The sequence below is a fragment of the Sapajus apella genome, unplaced genomic scaffold (assembly GCF_009761245.1).
Source record: "Sapajus apella isolate SASKATOON/1434 unplaced genomic scaffold, GSC_monkey_1.0 scaffold5, whole genome shotgun sequence".
In the NCBI taxonomy this organism is placed as follows: Eukaryota; Metazoa; Chordata; class Mammalia; order Primates; family Cebidae; genus Sapajus; species Sapajus apella.
Genome location: NW_022436945.1, coordinates 30,798,499 through 30,818,794, shown reverse-complemented (window position 1 = coordinate 30,818,794; position 20,296 = coordinate 30,798,499). Strand labels below are relative to the sequence as shown.

The 20,296-nt window shown below is 39.2% G+C and overlaps 1 protein-coding gene across 15 annotated transcripts in view; it reads right to left on the bottom strand.

Moving 5' to 3' along the window:
- The window catches only part of LIMCH1 (LIM and calponin homology domains 1), a 349,916-nt gene that overhangs the window by 147,857 nt on the left and 181,763 nt on the right, over positions 1-20,296 (bottom strand). Inside the window, exon 1 of one of the 15 annotated variants that reach the window (XM_032274040.1) lies at positions 16,951-18,591. The exons of the other annotated variants lie outside the window; for them this stretch is intronic. The gene's annotated coding sequence lies outside the window, so the exon portion shown is untranslated. Of the gene's footprint in view, positions 1-16,950; positions 18,592-20,296 lie in introns of those variants that run through there. 15 annotated transcript variants of the gene reach the window in all.

Below are 20,296 nucleotides of genomic sequence, written 5' to 3'. Positions count from 1 at the left end.
GGGACATAATAAATATTTATGGAATGAATGAATGAATGAACTTAGTCAATTCAAGACATATTTCAAAGACCCTTTACAAAACCCAATTGACACGGTTCAAGGGGTAGGCATGAAAGACAAAGATTTTTTTCAACAGCATGGATGAGAATTGGCAGCAGTATATATGGACAAAAATCTGAGAAGTTTTATTTTTCTCAAGCTTAATGTGAGATGCGGGCCAACTGTGCAATTCATCTGCTAAGTAAGTTAATGCCATCTCAGCCCAAATTAACAACTAGTAGAAGCAATGTGTCCAGAGGATGAGAAATAAAATTATGCTTCCCCTGCAGTTTTTACTGGTTAGGCCATACCTAGAGGAGGGTTGTGCCGGTCTGAGTGCACATTTTAGGAAATATTCCTGACATAATGATGAGTAGTCCACAAACAAGGTCTCATAGGCGACAGCAGAAGGAATTGGGAAGCATGAGCACAGGCCTGGGACTGTGAACCAGAGTAAGAGCCACATTGGAGCAGTGCCACGTTACCCATCACCTCAGCCAACCTCAGCAGAGCCACCAATCTGGCCATCTCAGATGTATGGGCAATAAACACTTGTTTTACACCCCTGAGGTTTTGTGATTGTTTGTTACCTAGTTCAATTGCAATAATAGATAAATGACACAAAGAGAAATAGTGGAAGGTCTATTATATATAAGTGGAAGCAAAACAGCTCCTTTTCCTTAGAAGATGGGAAGGAAAAACTGATTCAAATGGCTCTCGAGAAGAAAAATCTGGATTCAGAAAACTGCAGTTTTATAAGGACTGAAGCCAACCATGAAAAGAACATGCTTTAGTGAATCTGAGCTTGGAAATCAACAAATCTGGCCACGGCACCACAGCTTCTCCAGGCTCAGGTGCTGAACCTGACTTGCCCTAGCTTAATATTGCTGAGCCTGAGAATTCACTTAGGTCAAGGATATTATCTGTTTTGTTTTTATGTCCCTACACATTGAGATAACAGCACAGGATCTAGTACATAGTAGGTATACAATACATAGTAGTAAACCAAAAATGAATAGAGGATGCCAAAGCTGGCCTCCAGTCCCTTGATCCAAGAGGGAAGACGGCTGAAACTGGTTCAAGAACCTTTCATCAGAGGTCACCACCAGTGTACCGTAAAGTCTGATCCACTGACACCAACATCCCCTTTGGAACCTTGAAACCAGCCTCCCTCCCTCCATTCTTTCATTGCTGTCATTCAGAATTAACCACTTTCTTTCTTTTAATCACCATGAGAAGGGATCCCAAGTCCTTTACCAGGTGCACAGGGACTCTCAAGACATTACATCTCTCCCTGCTCTCCTCATCCCCCACCACACCCTACCTCATCCTCTGGTCTAGCGGTGCCTTGCACACTTTGCTCCGTATTTCTATGTCCTCTCTCATGCTGTTCTATCTTCCGGGAACATAAATATCACCATTTTCTTTCTGCCTGGTGAACTCAATTATACTTCAAGACTCACCTACTGTGTTACTTTCTTTAGGGAGATTTTTCCAAATTCCCAAGTGGACTCAAGTAAGGTCCTCCCCTATATTCCCACAGCACTTTGTGAATATATCCATCTTATCACCTACCATGCTAAACTGAAATTGTCTGCCTCCCCCACTAGATAGTTCTTCAAAGGTGGAGACCATGTCATGCATGGTTGTAACCCCAAAAGCACAGTGGCTGGTATGGTAGACAGCATCATGATGACAGAACTAAACCAGGAGTCAGACAGCTGCCAATCACTGAGACAGATCTCGCAGAGACCAGCTGGCCATTACTCCAGAAGGGAGAGAAAAGATTTCTGTAGCACCTGGAAGGTTAATTATACCAGTGGCACTTAGGGTCACATTAACCCCGTAATTGCAAGATTTTATAAATCTCCATTCAGATTTTGGGGATTGGAATAGGAATTAAACACATAAGTACTTTGCACTTTTAATTTTAAATAGCTCACCTCAAAGAATTAAAATTCCTAAGGAGATAACTTTATATATTACTTCCATGAGCTATGAACCTGACCCTTCAGCTCATAATTCTTAAAAGTCTGCCTTACCTTTGATTACATAAAGCTTTAAAATTATCATAATCAAATACTAATAAGGACATAAAATGCAGAGCCTAGGAGAAAGGCAAACAGACTTCAGCGATTTTTTTCTTTTGAGACACAGTCTCACTCTGTCGCCCAGGCTGGAGTGCAGTGGCATGATCACGGCTTACTGCAACCTCTGCCTCCCGGGTTAAAGCGATTCTCTGGCCTCAGCCTCCCTAGTAGCTAGGACTACAGGTGTGCGCCATTTTATCCAAGCTCCTGAGAAAAGGAGGGCATTAATAAAGAACAGATTAAGTATCTAGAAGAGGTAGTAGCAGGGTAATTTGAATATTTTGTGGCCCCCAAATTTTTAAATATACACGTTTATAATTTTTAAGGATTGGTGAGCAGCAGCCGAGGAGAACGAGAAACAAAAGATGAGAAAAAGGCACTGATTCCAAGAGAGTAAGAGCCAGTAGGGAAAGGCTCCAAAGCAAGGCAATGGCATTTATATTGGGCCCTGGGCTCATGAGTCCAGGCTTCTGGAGTGTTCTTCTCAGGTGAATCCTGATGCAAGCATGGCACATGCCATGTTTTAAAAATCAGCATATGGAGACATAAAGGATGTACCACATAGATAGAGGGCCCTGTCTACAGGAGAAGATGCTTCTTCTTCTTCTTCTTTCTTCTCCTTCTCCTTCTTTTTTTGAAACGAAGTCTCACTCTGTTGCCAGCCTGGAGTGCAATGGCAGGATCTCAGCTCACTGCAACCTCTGCCAGGTCCTGGGTTCAAATGATTCTTCTGCCTCAGTCTACTGAGTAACTGGGATTACAGGTGCACGCCACCACAGCCAGCTAATTTTTGTATTTTTAGTAGAGATGGGGATTTCACCATGTTGGTCAGGCTGGTCTCGAACACCTAACCTTGTGATCTGCCCACCTCAGCCTCCTGAAGCATTGAGATTACAGGCATGAGCCACTGTATCTGGCCGAAGGTTTTCCTTTTACAGACTCTTCATACAGCTCATGAACACATAGTGCTATGGTTTGCCTGTGTCCCCACCCAAATCTCATCTTGAATTGTAGCTCCCACAATCCCCACAAGTTGTGGGAGGGACCCAGGGGGAGGTAACTGAATCATGGGGTGGGTCTTTCCTTTGCTGTTCTCCTGACAGTGAATAAGTCTCATAACAAGATCTGATGGTTTTATAAATGCCTGCTGCCATGTAATGCGTCCCTCACTCTTCCGCTGTGATTATGAGGCCTCCCCAGCCATGTGGAACTGTCAGTCCATTAAACCTCTTTCCTTTATAAATTACCCAGTCTTGAGTATGTCTTTATTAGCAGTGTGAGAACAGACTAATACACATAGAAAGCACTTTCTCCACTATCATAGGAATTGGCAAACTTTTTCTGAAAGGGCCAAATAGTATACATTTCAGGCTTTGTGATCCATATGCTTTCTGTTGTGTCTACCCTGCCACTGTGGTATGAAAGTAGCCATGGATACTTCACAAATGAGTGACTATAGCTGTATTCAAATAAAACTATATTTATAGACACAAATTAGAAATTCACTTAATTTCCATGTATTATGAAATCGTTTTCTTTTAATTTCTTTCCAACCATTTAAAGATATAAAAACCATTCTTATCCCACAGGCCATGAACAAAAGGGAGCAGGCTGGTTTTGGCCTGCAGGATATAGTTCCTTGAACTCTACTTCATACGAACACTCTAATTTCATCTCGACTATTTGTATCGTTGGAGTGCCCAATGCCAGCAATACAGCCTGCCCCTGGAAGATGCCTAGTATTGACCATTTGAACTTGATAAAAATAAGTGCTATGATACAACCATATAAAGAAAAGCAAGACTTACTAGTGTTACCTTGTCCTGAGAAACTCCTTTAGAAAATTTTGAGAATCATGTACTGTTTGGAGTGATCTCTGATGAGCTTAGCAATAGAAGGCAAAGCTGTTATATATATCCATAATTATGAATGTTTAAACTCATGAACTCTGTAGATATTGCTGGAAAGATGAAAGACATATTTCCCCTCATAGTCCATCTGTATTCTTACCTAATTACACAGCAGGCCTGAACATGACTTTAGAAACTTACTCTTCATCTAAAATGGCATCAATGTTTTTATCACAGAGGGGAAAGAAGAAACATTCTGAATTTTTGGAGTCAAAGAGTTAGTCTCTAATATGAATACCTATGAAAGGAATTTCTTTTAAACCTAGATGTTAAGAATAACTTTCTTCCTCATGAGAAATTGACTACATCTGATGGAAGTTAAAAGCTTTGTAACTAATCATATTTTCCTTTTTGCTGTGGCTGCCAGGAAACTCAGAGTAAAGTGTGTGCCCCAATTATTAAAATTATATTATCTTTTGGTTACACTGATATTTTCCATGGTCAAAGCTTTTACTTTTCCCCCCACCTATAATTTAGTATTTTTATGTTTCGAGTCCTTTGTAGGATAAGAAAGGGTACCAATTAATTCATTAATTTTCTAATCCTAGTAAGCTAGCATTTCTACTCAGGAACACAAGCATGCTAGCAATGCACTCACTCATATCAAGATGAGCCAAATAAATAATTTTCTTTCAAATATCTCTTTTTTCAAGGCTGCCTTTCACTTCTCCATATGTTTCTGTTCTTCATCTGGCTGTTAGTTTTCTGTTGCCATAGCACTTAACATTTATACAAACAACAAAAAACAAGGAAACAGTTACTGCCCACTTCCTGTCAACTGTTATCTGAATTTCAGGCCAAGTGATATATGATTGATTCCAACTTGAGGCACTAGAGATGGTGAAATGAGATGGCCTTGAGCCATTTACTCCAGACCATTTTGAAAGTAGAAGGCTCATTTTTAAAAATACCTAGGAGACTAAAATGAACTAAAAGTATCAAATTATTTTTCCTATTGATTCGGCCAACAGGTATTAATTGATCACCTGCCACACGTGCTCAATTAATACCTGTTGACTGAATCAATAGGAAAAATACATACACACAATATAAAATTAACCACTTACATATTATATCAAATTTTGAGTCTCATTTTGTAAACAGGATAATCGATTTTTAAATAGCAGCATGAGGGACAGTGGACATAAGAAATGGCAGCCACACTGAGGATACTGGTGAATACTGTAAGAGATGGCAGGGATGAAGCCTGCTGTCTCTTACAATTTGGGTACATGGCCAAGTTTTGTTATTAGGTTGTACCAAAGTAATCGTGGTTTTTGCCATTATTTCTAATTTTGTCATTACTTTTAATGGCAAAACCACAATTACTCTGGCACCAACCTAACAATTCAGATAGCATTCTTTGAAATATAAGACAAATGTAACAGGAACTAGATTAAACTGTGATATCTTACTAAACAAAAAGAATCTATCTACATATAAATAATGTGTTGATTACAAAGTGATTTCTATCTGTTTCTTCAAGCAAATCTAGCAAACTTCTATCTTACATGCTAAAAAAAAATTTAAATAGAAAGCAAAAGTATCCTTCTTTTTAAAATGTGCTATACTTCGCTTCTCACCAACCCACAAGATCCATGTGAGAGTAGTAAGAAATCCACTCTGGTCTCGGAACATGGTGGTTAGGGGCCAGGTTTAGGTTTGATCCCCAGCTCTGTCATACGCTAGCTGGGTTATTGTGGTGGCCAAATTATTTCGCTTCCTTTCACTTGGTTTCTTCATTTTTAAAATGAGGGTACTATTAATCCGTCCTAGTGCTACTGTAGAGAGAAAAAGAAAAAAAATAAAGTGTTTAGGAATGTTATATAATAAAATAAACTAAGGGCAAGGGCAAGACATCAGCCTCCTGGGTTCAGCTTCTGGCTCTATCCCTCACCGAGCGCATACCCATGAGCACAGACTTCACGTCCCTGTGTTTCAGTTTCTTCTTCTGTAAAAGAGGATACCTGTTGTATCTACTTTGTTGGGTTACTGTGAGGAGTGAAGTGCTTAGCACATGGTGAGCACATACTAAATATTAACTATTATTAGATTAATATCTGGCATATTGTAGGTACTAAATAAATGGTAGTTAATATCATCAGGCCCGGAACAGTGGCTCCTATGCCTGCAGTCCTAGCACTTTGGGAGGCCAAGGCAGGATGGTTGCTTGAGCCTGGGAGTTTGAGACCAGCCTGGGCAACATAGTGATACCCAATGTCTTTAAAAAAAAAAAAAAATTTAACAGCAGGGGACAAAATGGGAAAGAATAGAAACCATGAGTTTTCACAGGTAGAAAGATCTTAGGAATCATTCAGTTTCATCTTTCACTCCACAAATGAGACGACTAAGGACTAATGCAACAGAAAGTACCCTGCCCAAAGCCCCTCAGCTCTGGAGGCAGGGCCAACACTGCAACCCAGCTCTTTGGGCCTCCAGTCCAATGTTCTTGGCCTGAAACTGCACTGCTTACTTAGTCCTCCCGCCTCTAGAGGTGATGGAATTATAATGGAAACCAGTTTTTCACGACTATTCTCCAAAAAGGAAAAAACGAGATGGGGATTTGGGAGTTGGAACAAGGTGAGAGCAGCCACTGGCAAAGAGACAAAATTGAATACTGCTCCTTGATATTTGGAACATATATCTGAAACACATCAGGATTTAATTTTTGGTGAAACTGGCCAAAGGTTTATAAATTAAAAATATAACCATAGGAAATAAGAATGACTTTGGAGAATTATGGACTGATCAATTACGCTCTGGGATAAGGCCAGTTGATGGTGTCATTAATCAAACAAAACAGCCCAACTTTTTGAATAAGAGAAAATTGACTGAGCAACTGAACAGACTAGTTTAGTAGGGTTTTTGGTGGAATGGGGGCAAAGAAGTTCTCTTGGATGAGTTTCTTATTAGCAGGTATTTCTTAAAATGAGTTGAGTGAGATAAGATGGTTGTGAAAATACTTTAGAGGAAGAAGCTGTTCAGAGTACTTAGTTCAACACTCTCATTTTACAAATGAGGAATAGAAATGAAGAAAACAAATCACTGGCTCAAAGTGACTTGGCTAGTGTAACTTCAGGACCTTATGGTAAGATTATGGATTAAAATGTAAGCCTTCAACAAAGGGTAGAGATAAACAGAAGTACAATGATCTATCTCACTGCAGAAGTATCCATCATGATTCACTGAGACCTCATAAGGTGCCAGGCAACATGCTACATTGATCCATCTGCCTTTATTCCTCACAAATTAATGAGTCAGGTACTATTACTAGGACATTTTGTAGATGGGAAAATAGAGATTTAGGGAAGAATATGAGTGACATTAACACCTGTACCAGCACCATTGCTATAGTCATCTTTTTCTAAGCACATGCCATGCACTAGGTAAATGTACTCACTGTTTTATGTACATATATAATAACATAAAAACATATTATATGTATTTAAAATGTATATTATATTTATTTTAATATATCTGTTTACTATATATGTGTTTATATTTTTATATATTTATTCATACATTTATGCATATATTTATGATGTGTATATATATAATAGGCATATACTATATGAATATATGTATATATTATATATGCATATATTTATATCTGTATATATTATGTGTATATATTTATAACATCTGTATATATTATTATATATATTAGCTCATTTAGTCCTTACAGTAGTCTTATAAGGTCAGTACTATAGCTAATTATCATTTTACAGATGAAAAATGTGAAACTTAAATTATTAGCCCAGGGTCACCTTGGGCTGAGCAGTGGCTAAGGCAGGGGATGAAGCTGGACGTCTGCAGCAAATATATTTAAGAATAAAAAGCATAGGAAGACAGATACCACATGATCTCACTTATATGTGCAATCTAAAAAAGCCAAACTCATAGAAGTAGAGAGTAGAATGGAGGTTACCAGTGGCTGAGGAAGAGGTAAGAGGTGGGTGGAGAAAGGTGACATGTTAGTCAAAGCAAACAACATTCCAATATGTTCTAGTGATCTATTAGACAGCATAACAACTATAGTTGATAATAATGTATATGTCAAAATTGTGTGAAGAGTGGATTTTAAATTCTCACCACAAAGAAATGTCTGTGAGGTGACGGACATGTTAATTAGCCTGATTTGATGATTCCACATTGTATACAGATACCATAATACTACCTCATCACCTTGTACCCCAGAAATATATATAATTACCACTTGTCAATTAAAAATAAAATAAACATTTTTATTTTTTAAAAAAAAAGGATAATAGGAAGAAGAAGAAGATGCAAAGAAAAATCTCCATTTGTAAATCTTTGATTCTTTCAATAATAAAGACCTCACAGGGAAATAGCTCTCTCTGTCTCAATCTCTCACTCTCTTTCTTTTTCCTCTCTTTCCATATACATATGCAGGTATGAAACCCTTGACGTTTCTGTGGCTAATGGAACACTGAATTGAGATAAGGGAAGAATGTGGCTTAGGAGAGTAACTTTTGCTCCAATTGTACTAATGCTCTTTACTATTTTAGTGCCATAATAATATAATATTTATAAACATTAATTGTCTAGAATAACATGCTAAATGGAACAGAAAATCAGGCAATAAAAGAGTGTGGTTAAATCACCTGAAAGACTTAGGAACAGAGACTGAATGATGGAACTGAAGAAGAATAAAAAAGAAGAAAGTTGAGGAAAAAAAAACACATTGAGTTCTTTCTATAGATAGAGAAGCATAACAGAACAACATAATAATAATCCTTAAACAACAACAGTTGTCCAAGGATTATTTTTATTTAAAAAAAAAATACACACTGGGCACAGTGGCTCATGCCTACAATCTCAGCATTTTGGCAGAGGCAGGTGGATCACTTGAGCTCAGGAATTTGAGACCATGCTGGCCAACACAGTGAAACACCATCTTTACCAAAATTACAAAACTTAGTTGGGCATGGTGGCGCACACCGGTACTCCAGCTACTTGGGAGGCTGAGGCAGGAGAATTGTTTGAACCGGGGAGGTGGTGATTACAGTGAGTTGAGATTATACCACTGCACTCCAGCCTGGGTGACAGAGGGAGACTCTGTCTCAAAAAAAACAAAACAAAACAAAACAAAAAAAAAAACAGACCACCGAACGCTTCTTTCTACCCTACATGGAACGCAGTTTTCTATTCATATAACATATATTTTATTCCTATAACAATATATCATCAAATGTCTGCTTAGAAATTGTTGACAGAGTCTGGGAAATCTTGATGAATGAATAAACAGGTAGACCAAACTGAAACGATTTCTTTTCGCAAAGCATTCACCCCATTGTTAATATTTCACATTGGCAAACCTAACCAACCCAACAGTTGGACCATGTAAACTATGGCCAAAAAAAATGAAACTGCAAGTAAGTATGAAATGAAATGGATATTCTTGACTGAACATATTATTTTGTCTTCCAACTGCTTAAATACATAAGCTCTGTGTTGACTTGACTTTTAAAAAAGTTAAACCTATGACTTTTTAATGAATACTTCATAATCAACCAGAAGAGATGATCACTTATTTATTGATTAAATAACCATTTAATAAAACATCAGGTAGCTCCAACAACCCTGCAACTGAAGTTGCAACAGTATCTTTTCAGGGATGAGTGAAGAAGCCTGTTAACTATGTTGGAGGAGGATGTAAAAGCCATTGTCAGGTTTCACCATGTTGGCCAGGCTGGTCCTGAACTCCTGGCCTCAGGTGATCCACTAAAAATAAAATAAATTAAATAAAAAATAAAATAAAATAAAGCCCTTGTCAGGGTCAACATTAAGTTTAGAGCCAGATAACAGAGTAACTGCCCAATCACCCTTGCTGTGATTTTCTAGCAAAGCTCTTTGTTTTTCATTCCTGCTGATTACTTCCCTTCACTTTTCACAGTAACTCTCCCCTCATACTGACAAACAGGAAGAAACCACTCCAGTCCTTCCTTACATAATGTGTTTTTTTGCAGGAGATCCAGAACTCAAAGATCCTTGATGCTTTTTTATCAATTCCACTAAATGTCAAGGACAGGAAATAAAAATATTTTTCTCTTCCGACTCAAACACAATACCCCTTTGTGAAGCTGCTAAAATCTAGAAATAGCAAATCTGGGAAAATTTTCAGGTGAGAGATAGGCATCAAAATATTTCATTTTTGCTAAAAATATCTCTAAGTTTTTCTTAGCATTCCAACTCACATCACACTGAAATTGAGTACAATGAACAAAATCTGTTTTACCCTTGTATTGGCAGTGACTCTGAGGTTGAACAAAGGAGTTAAGGTAGCCTGTCCTACGACACTGAAGTCCCGTAGGCATTTGCCAATTCAGAGCAGTTCTTTTCAGAAGAGAAGCAGGAAAGATGGAAAAGGGAAGAGAGATCAATGTAAATTACTTTATCTCCATTACCTGGCAACTGGAGTTCCAGTCAAGGACCCAAGAGGTAACTTAGGCGAGTTGGGGGGTTCCTGAAGGCTAGACCCATGACAGCAAAGCTTGTGTAGTCCTCAGACACTGCCCCAGCACAGATAATGAGCTTCCTAGGAAGCGTAACCATCCTAATGGCAATAGGGCGGTGCCAGTGTTCAGAGGGAAACATGGTGGCAACAGAAGATGTGTGGTCTGGGGTAGGCTTTAATGTTACATCTCCACAGCAACAGAGACACATGAGAAAAGATCAAAGTAGAAGAACAACCCAGTGTGGCTTGGAGAGGAGGGTGAATGCAATGGAATAACTAGGTAACTAGGTAATGGAATAACCAGGTAACTGGGTAATGGAATACCTAGGGAACCCCTGGGCACCTGGAGGCTTTTGGGCTCTTCTCTACTCTGCAGGTTTCTCCCTGACACATCAGAGGCCTCCCAGTCTCAACTGCGCCCCTCAACAGGAGCAGAAAATAGACGACAGCTACATTTTCTTCAAGTCTTGCCAAGAAAAACCTTGCAGGGTTAAGAACACAAAAGCCTTCAAATATCTTGCTACTGAGGTTCTTTCTTATAAGTTTCAGTGTACACCCACACAAGGAGAGTGAAGAAAATTCACTTTGATTCAAAGGGTTCAAGAATGTTCACAGTCTTTTGAGGAGTCACTATGTTCTTAAATTCTTTCAACAGCTCTATTTGTTCTCAAAAGGGTCATAGATTTATTTAATAGCAGTTTATCTTTCGGTTGGCCCATTACAAGCCGGAGCATAACACATAAAGCATCCAGCATAATCATAGGTTTGGAATTAAGATGGCTCGGGGGGCAATGGATGGGGAGTCTGAAATTTAAAGACAAAGAGTTCGTCATTTGCTGCCGGGAAGCAGTTCCACAGGTGAAAAGGCTGAATTTCAGATAAAAATATAGAAGCAAACATCTGGAGAAGAAAGATTTTCAGGGCGGGCTTGTCAACATGCCCCTCAAAATCCATCACCCATGGAAAAAAACAACTAGGGTCTGTGGAGCAACGGGGTGAAACGATCATTCAGTTAAGATACAGTAACATCTTTCTACCAAGTGATAAAAACCTATCACAAAATAAATACACACCACATGCGCTCCATAAAACTGTAGCACAGAGACGCCTTTGTTTTTTTAACAGAAACTTGGCCAAGATGTGAAGCCCCAGACTGTGGCGTTACATTTGGGACTCAGAGGTCTGGCACAGGAGCTGAGATTCAGACCAAATAATTAAGATAGTGACAACATGCTGTCAATTAATCATGCTCATAAGGTGGTCAAAATGACTGTGAGGACACATTTCAGTCTATTGGAGGGTATGCGAACCTTCATTCTTGTGCTCAAAGACAAAGAAGAAAGTTTTAATTTGGTGCAATATGAGCTGAAAGTTTAGTTGTCATATATATTAAACTCAGCCTACAGTCTTACCTGAGAAAATTTCATGAAAAATCCAATTTTCTTAAATGTAAGTTATGTTAGGGATAAAACACTATCTCCACAGGAGCTCAAAGATGTCCCTAACAATACACTCAAACATATTTCATATGTTTTATGTTTTTATGTTTAAATTTATCAATGTAAATTAACATATTTCTATTAAAATTCATAAAATATGTATATACATTTATAATATAAATTAAATACCTTTAGCTGAGCTAGATATTCTGTGCTTTGAAGGACACTAGTTATTTTAGGAACAAATACCCTTATTGAGGAAGAAAGTGCTGGATCCACCAATGGAATTAACACCCACATCTCTTAGACATAGTTCCACATGTTACTTTCTTCCCCACAAATCGCATATTTGTACAATTAGCTTTCATCAAATCAGCATACAGCCATCAAAAAAACATGTTGATGAAAACAAAGATAGCCTAGTTACTTATCTTTTTGAAAGGGAATAGTTCCTTTGGCCATTATATATGGTAATCAGTTTTGCCAGATTCATAAAATATAATGCTTTAAAAATAATGTGAGGACTGTTATTTTTTTAGTTATTATTTTTAATTTATTAGCATTGACTCATATGAGCACCATATAGCAAGTTCTTCTCTCTTACTCTCTATATGTGCACTTACATACATTTAAGACCATCCTTTGACTTCAGAAAATACTGAGGTCAGGTTCCCTGTCAGTATCGAAGCTACTGTGATGGGATGGATTTCTGGAAATTATTGAAATATCAGTGTTTATAAATACGTATCTTAAAGGACTGTTGGCAGAGCAAGGAAAATGAGTCAACTTCAGGAAATAGCACAGTCTATTTAAAGGCAAAAAAATCAGGAAACAAAATGGTGTTCAGTTGCTGGTAAATCAGTTTTCTCTTTCTAACAAGTTTATTCATATCCAGTTTTTGCTTCTTCCTATAAGGAAGACATTTTTTCCTTCCTGTAAGTTTTTACTGCTTAATTCATACGTTTAATTTTTTTTAGTCTTCAATTACCTTGATTCAGTAATTTGACAGCAGAAACTTCCTGTCATTAGTATCTTCGCAGGAAAAAAAAAAACACATGTCCAAAAATTCCCTAACCTTTTCCATATTCCTAAAAGCAAAATGTAACACTAGCAGTGTAAATAAAATCAATACATTGAGAGCTTCTAAGGCTGGTTTTCAATGGAACCAGTCATTCCATTCTTAATGGAATGAAAAACTGAAATGAGGAAGATGAAATGAGATTCTATCAAAAAAGACTCCAGCAGATTGAGGGTTAGGGTGAAAATCCCAGGATGTATAATGAGGGGAAAGGAGTAAACTCTATAGTCAGAGCTCCAATCCAGCCAAGAGTGGCCCAGAAGAAGCCATGCAAACACAGAGCCAGTCCGGGCTGCTGCTCTACCACAAGCATGGCTGAGGTCAGCTTTTCAGATGTCAGACCTGGGGTCGGCCCTAGGAGGGGCTTGGAAACCACAGCTACTTTTCAAGTTGTGTCCTTTATGGTATTTGTGGGGAAAGGGCCAACAATAGCCAGGGGGATGTTTACCAAAGTCATTCTCCAGTACCTCCCACAGAAATGCTTGTGGAAATCACTGCCAAAGCTTACATGGGAATCAAACAGAAGGAACGGAGCACGGCCATGTAAAACATGCCCCAGTCATTTCGTAAGCTCTGTTTCTTCACAGATGGCTGCTGTGGAACAAATGACTGCTTATAGAAAACAGAGATCCAAAAAATTAATCCAGCCACTGGGATGAAAGCAGGATGAAAAATGATTCCGTTCTATAATTCACATTGGTGATTTACCAGGTCTGGGCTATAAGACATCTAGGGATAAAACTGCTACTCAAAAGCAGATCTGGCAAAGGTGAGGGAATGGTGTGAAGGGCAGGTACTGCTGAAGATCTCTAGAGTCAAAAAAAGCATTCACCAAATTAAAACAGAATGTCCCACAGACCAGCAAAGCCAGGTGGGAGTCCATAGCTCATATATATCCTTGTATTTCCAAGAGATGGGAGATTCCAGGCTCTGAAAGGGACCAAACAGAAGCTCACCTGCTGTAGCCGTACCCAGAGCTGAAAAACGGGGAGGATGCCAAAGGAATCCAGCCTTCCCTAATCTACACTCTCAAGATTGGGCTTTGGGACTCTTAGGGGTCTAATAAGCTATGGCTCTTATATCATCACAACGACTGCTTTGGTTCCTTCATTCTTTTACTACTTACCTGGGCTTCTTTACATTTCACAGGTTGATGATACATTACTGCTTTGGATGCCCCTTCAGTTTCATGGTTCAATCCAATGCCCATGCCTTACATTTCTTTCACTGCCTTTACACTGCTGTACAATTAGGCTTCCTCTGCCACTCCACACACACACACAAATCTCTCCCCACTTCCTCACCCCTCATGTCCTGTTGGGAGCTAAGTCTGAAGCTTCATCTTTCCAGATCTACTCCACATTCCTTTTTAAAAGGCAGAGAACAAGGAACGTAGCAGCTGTGAATGCTGAGCCAATGAATTCACAGTGCCCAGCAGTCCTCGAGAGTCAGCCGCAGCGTCCATCAGGGCAAGGACTGACAGTTTGTTTCAACACTGAATACGGTTAGTATCTGACAAGGAGCAGGAGCTCAGTAACTCTTGGTAATACTTTGTCATCTTTTCCCCCCGAAATCCATTTATTCTTCTTTTTTTTTTTTTTTTTTTCAAGCTAGAGGAAAGGGGTGCGATCTCAGGTCACTGCAACCTCCACCTCCCAGGTTCAAGTCATTCTCCTGCCTCAGCCTCCTGAGTAGCTGGGATTACAGATGCACGCCACCATGGCCAGCTAACTTTTGTATTTTTAGTAGAGATAGGGTTTCGTCATATTGGCCAGGCTGCCTCAGCCTCCCAAAGTGCTGAGATTACAGGCATGTGCCACCACGGCTGAACCATTTTATTCTTTTATTCTCAAATTATTCTCTCTACTGGACAAGGAAAGGTTTAAAAATCACTGAATCATGGTTTTAGAGAATTATTTAACCTAAAAGGCAGGGCCAAAATCTCAAAGGGTCCCAAATTTATCCCAATGACCAAAGCTCTTTCTCCTCCTCTTCCTCCTTCTTTTCCTATTCATGCTTTTCTTCTTCTTCGTATCTTGAACCACATGACAAGAAAAAAATGTCTAGACTCTTTACCTGTGTTAATTCATTAGCTCTTCATGAAAACCATATAAGGTAGTTACTATATTATGTCCATTTTTACAGATGAGGAAATAAGTGATTGTGTTGCCTGCCAAAGATCAGCACACAATTGAGATCAAATCCAGGATCTGAACTCAGGCCATCTCACTCTAGAATGTCAGCTCCTTCCTAGCTGCCCTGTATACTATGTCCTGAAGGACAGCTGTTAAGAAGGCCAACTGAAGCCTATGAGGAACAGTATCGTAGCCATTCATTTCACAAATATTTACTGAGTGCCTACTATATACCAATATACCAGGTGCTGGGAATGCCCCCAGCAGCCATGGTCACTGTTCCTGTCTAGTCAACATTCCTGTTGCTTTCCTAATCACCATTTGTCATAGCACCCAGAGAATAAGCATGCTGAATCCATTAGAAAAGGAAACTCAAGAGTGAGTTCTTCTTCCATATCTGTATCCTTTAAACTTACTTATTACAGAAAACTATCATCACTACTCTCAGCATTACTTGGGACTCCAGCAAGAACCAGCTGGGACTATGTAGCAGCCTGGAATGCACAGTTACAGAACTGAATGGAAATAGGAAAATGAACACAACGGTGTCAGGAAGTCTCTCTCTGTCCAATGATTAGATTGAGGAGATGCACTCGCAGCTCTAAGGAGCATGGCTTATTTTTGCCCCTTCTTCCCTTGGGAAGGTCTTCAAGATTGGAGGAGTTACGGCTGCCCAGTCACTTTCTGTCCACCTTACAGAGAAAGCAGGAAAGCAGAGTGGCACACACCCCCAGGCAGGATTCCTGAGTCAAAGGCAGGCTGCTGACATCTACAGCCTCTCAGTTTCATTTGACCTTCACCTTGTACGGAACCCACCCATGCAGCACAGGATGAACCCCTTCTCCTGAGGCTGCTGGATCAGCCACACTGGGAGTAGCGAGAGAGAAGTTTCAGACTCCTGAGACATTTGGTCTATTCAGCACCATGAAGGAAACAGCAGTCGCTCAGTGAGAAAATTGAAATCAGGAGCTGGCTGAATAAAGGTGATAAAAATAGATTTTCCAACTCCACGAAGATGAATCATTTTGCCACGGGGATTCGCCAGGCTCTGTTTCAACCTGGTTTTCAACCCAGCCTCATAAATCTGGTGAAGGAAAATTTTGTTCCCCTGAATAACCAGTGCCATGGAGCATTTAGCATTCAGACAGGTCTAAAGGATTTTATGAGATAATTGTCCAGAAATAACCCCCATTCCTTTCCCAGACTGCAGTAAATAGTGACTTTGAAGGACAAGGACTAAGTGGGCTGGAGACGCAGCCCTTCCCTCCAGATTCCTCCCTCCCTCCCCAATGCTCTCCTCACTTCTTTCCCTCCCCTTTTTAAAAAGCAAAGGGGCCATGGAGTCAGGAGCAGAAGGTGACGGAGCTCAGGTGAAGCAGCCCCACCATCAATGCAGCCACATCTCCCCACGACCCCATGTGCTGCTGGACCACAGCTTAAAAATGCAGCCAAGTTGCTTCTCATTCTCAAAATTCTCGAAAATCCTTTTTATTTTGACTAAACTAATGGAGTTACGTGCCTTCCACCACATACCAGAAAAGAAAAAACAATGCTTTCCTTAGGGAATTAAAAAAAAAGAAGTTAATTAAATGCAACAGGTGCTAACAGTTATCAAAGGATAAGATGAATCCACAGGAAAGCAATTTTCATATTATTTTTGCATACTAGTAAGTGCATAAAAAGTAACTTTTTTTTTTAACCAAGTATTAGTCTAAATAGCTTCCTTCTTTCCATCATGGATACCCCTAAGCATGTATATTTTTATAATGAATTTTACTTACCCCCACATGTCCTCACACTGCACACTGAAATCTAGCCGACCCACTCTGGGAGACGGGAGGGGCACCTCTCCTGTGTGCTCCTAGTCAACCCAAGCACGGCAGCTGAAATGCCTTTACATTTCCTTTCCCAAAACAGCCGTCACCACTGCCAACCCCTGCTCTGTCCACAAGCAGGCTGCAGCAGCTGAAATGCTGATGCAGTCAAAGGGAACTGACTGGAAGAGAGCTGATTGCCACACCTATTGGAGAGGGAGGCGGGGAAGCCCGCTCCCTCTGAGGAAGGGGAATGGCATCTTCAGAGGCAGAGATGCCCGGACTGGAATTCTGCAGAGAGCTTTGTGTCAGCCAACAGCACATAGTAGGTCTGCAGTATTGTCAGGAAATCCAGATCTGGAAAAAGCACCCTAGTGGGACCCAAGGAACAAAGATTCAAATCCCATCTCTGGAACGAAGTTGCTGCCTGACTCCAGGCAAGTCACTGCCTTCTGGTCTCAGTTTCCTTTTTTGTAAAATAATAGTGTTTCAAAAAGTACATCTCTAAGTGGCTTCTAGTTCTGAGATTCTAAGGACATCCTAATACTTGTGAGCATAATAAATAGTAAACTACCATTTATTGAAAACATACTGTATACCATCCACCATGTTAGGTATCTTATGTATATCATCTCATTTAATCCCACAATGCTGAGATGGGATTTATCAACCCCATCTTATAGATGAGGAAACTGGTAAACTCACTCACATGAATCCCCATGAAAATAAAGGATCATCGTATCCATTCAGTGTTTTGAATTTAAATGGAGGCATTCAATCTTTGTGCCTGAAATTAAGATGACATCTGAGAATGGAATTTCTGCACTGCTGGGAGATTAATGTGTTTACAATCCTCTGCTGGTATAATTCTGAGGTACTAGTATTTATGGTTATGGCCGTTCGTGCTACTGCAAAATCCATTTTCCACCTGTTGCTTTTTATTAAACCTCCCTAAAGGACATGAAATATTTCTTTCTGCAGATTCTAAAAACAGGATGCTGAAATATGTGAGCAGAAACATCGCGTGCGGAGTTACCATTTGGAATTTTCAAATGCTATAACACACAATGTTTACAACCAATTCATCATTTGTAAAAGTTTATTGGATTAATATGCCAATGGACTCACTGGTATCCTGTCATTTATTGATACCAATACATCAAGTGGTAGGCTGACATTTAATATTTATTAAAAACTTCTGTATTTCCTTGCTGATTTCATAGTTTCCTTGCATTATGCTCTTTTATCTTTATTGTCATTCATTCTATTTTAAGTGAACTCTTAATTTTAGAATAGTTTTCAGATTTATAGAAAACTACAAAGATAATATGCAGAGTTTCAGTATAACTCACATCTTACATCTTACGTTCCTATGGTACATTTATCGCAATTAACGAATAAACACTGCCACACTACTATTAACTAAATCCATGTTTTATTTGGATTTCATTAGTTTTTCTCTAATGTGCTTTCTCTGTTTTAAGGTCCCACCTAGAATGCCATATTACATTTAATCATTATGTCTCCTTAACATTTTCTGGACTTTCCTTGTTTCTCAGACACACCTTGCTTTTGATGGCCTTGACAGTTTTGAAGAATACTGGTCAGATATTTTGTAGAATATCCTTCAATTTAGGTTTGTCTGATATTTTTTCCATGGCTGTATCCCTAGCCGTGGAAAAAATGTCAGACAAACCTAAATTGTGAGGAAAAAGTGCGATTTTTTTTAACCCTGAGGGAAAAGGAGAAAAGTACCACTCCTATAACATCATATCAACCATCCTATTTTTTAATGTTATGTTTAAGTTAAATCAAAAAATTTAAACTGAATACAGTTAAATTTTAGAAAGGAAAAATTAGATCTCAAACTACTCAGGAATCTAGTATTTGATACCGTGGACAGAGTGACAGAGAGGAATTAATTTTTGCACCCATTTGAGGTGAAGGTAGACCTAATATTCTAGCAGAACGCCATCTAATTACAAGAGAGGTGTCTAGCAAGTTCTTTTGAAATGCTTGCCAAGGCAAACTTCCTACAAAAACAATCCAGAGGAAGGCACATTTTAAGAGAAGCGCTGTTTCAGCCTAGCCTGGTCTTCTCTTTCAAATGATACTTTCATATATTTGGTGATTTTTTTTTCCTGTTGTCAAACAACAAAATCCCTATAAACTTGGATTTGGAATACATGCTAATAATTAGTTCCACAGAAAGTTATCCTCTAGGTAAGCTGTAACTATGGAAAAAAAGAAGTCAGACTTCGCCTGAAATATGTACTTCCTGCTATTATATATTTTTTGCTCACAGTTTGTAACTGAAGGTCTATTCCTAAGGGGAAAAAAAGTGAGGAACTGATGTAATGTCACAAATTCTGCTAACTGCTGCTCAATGAAAGATAAGGGAGAACAAGTGGTTTCTTCCTTCAAAGAACGGCATTTTTTTTTTCCTCAGGAACAGGAAAGGAAAGAAAAATGAAGGGGAAAAAAAAGCCTTATAGGACTGCTATATATAACCTTCCACCTCTGCAGAGAATAATTACGGAAACAAATTTGGAAAAATAGTTTGTGGTGCACAAAGAGGATATTAGACTTCAGCTAGCAAGTCTAGGCATTCAAAACACATGTGAATAAGAATTTAAGTGCTTAGCTGGCTAACCCACTGTTATGAGCTAAACTGTCTCCTCTTCCCTCCCCCAATTAATATCTTGAACTCCTAACCCTTTCTAAATCAGTGACTGTAGTGACTGTAAGGAGGTAATTAATTTATATGAGGTCATCTGAGGGGGCCCTTATCCAATATGACAGTGTCCTTATAAAAAGGTAAAATATGGACACAGATACATACAGGGGAAAGACCAGGTAAAGATACAGGGAGAAGGCAGCCATCTGTGAGCCAACAAGACAGGCCTTGATCTCAGACTTCTAACTTCTGGAATTGGCAAAACAAATTTCTATTATTTAAAGCCACATAATCTGTGGTACTTTGTTACGGCCATCAGAGCAAGCTAATACACTCATCTGGTACTAAGAATGAAATATCAAGGGCATAAGAGAGGCTGCAGGGTATGAGATTGGGTACATATGATATCTCAATTAATTGTCAATTACATGAAGATTTTTTCTTTTTTTTGTGACAGGGTCTCACTGCATCACCCAGGCTGGAGTCTAGTGGCACAAACACGGCTCACTACAGCCCTGACTTCCCAGGCCCAAGTGATTATCCTAGCTCAGCCTCTTAAGTATCTGGAACTACAGGCATACACCACCACCTCTGGCTAGTTTTGTTGTATTTTTAGCAGTGACAAGGTTTTGCCAT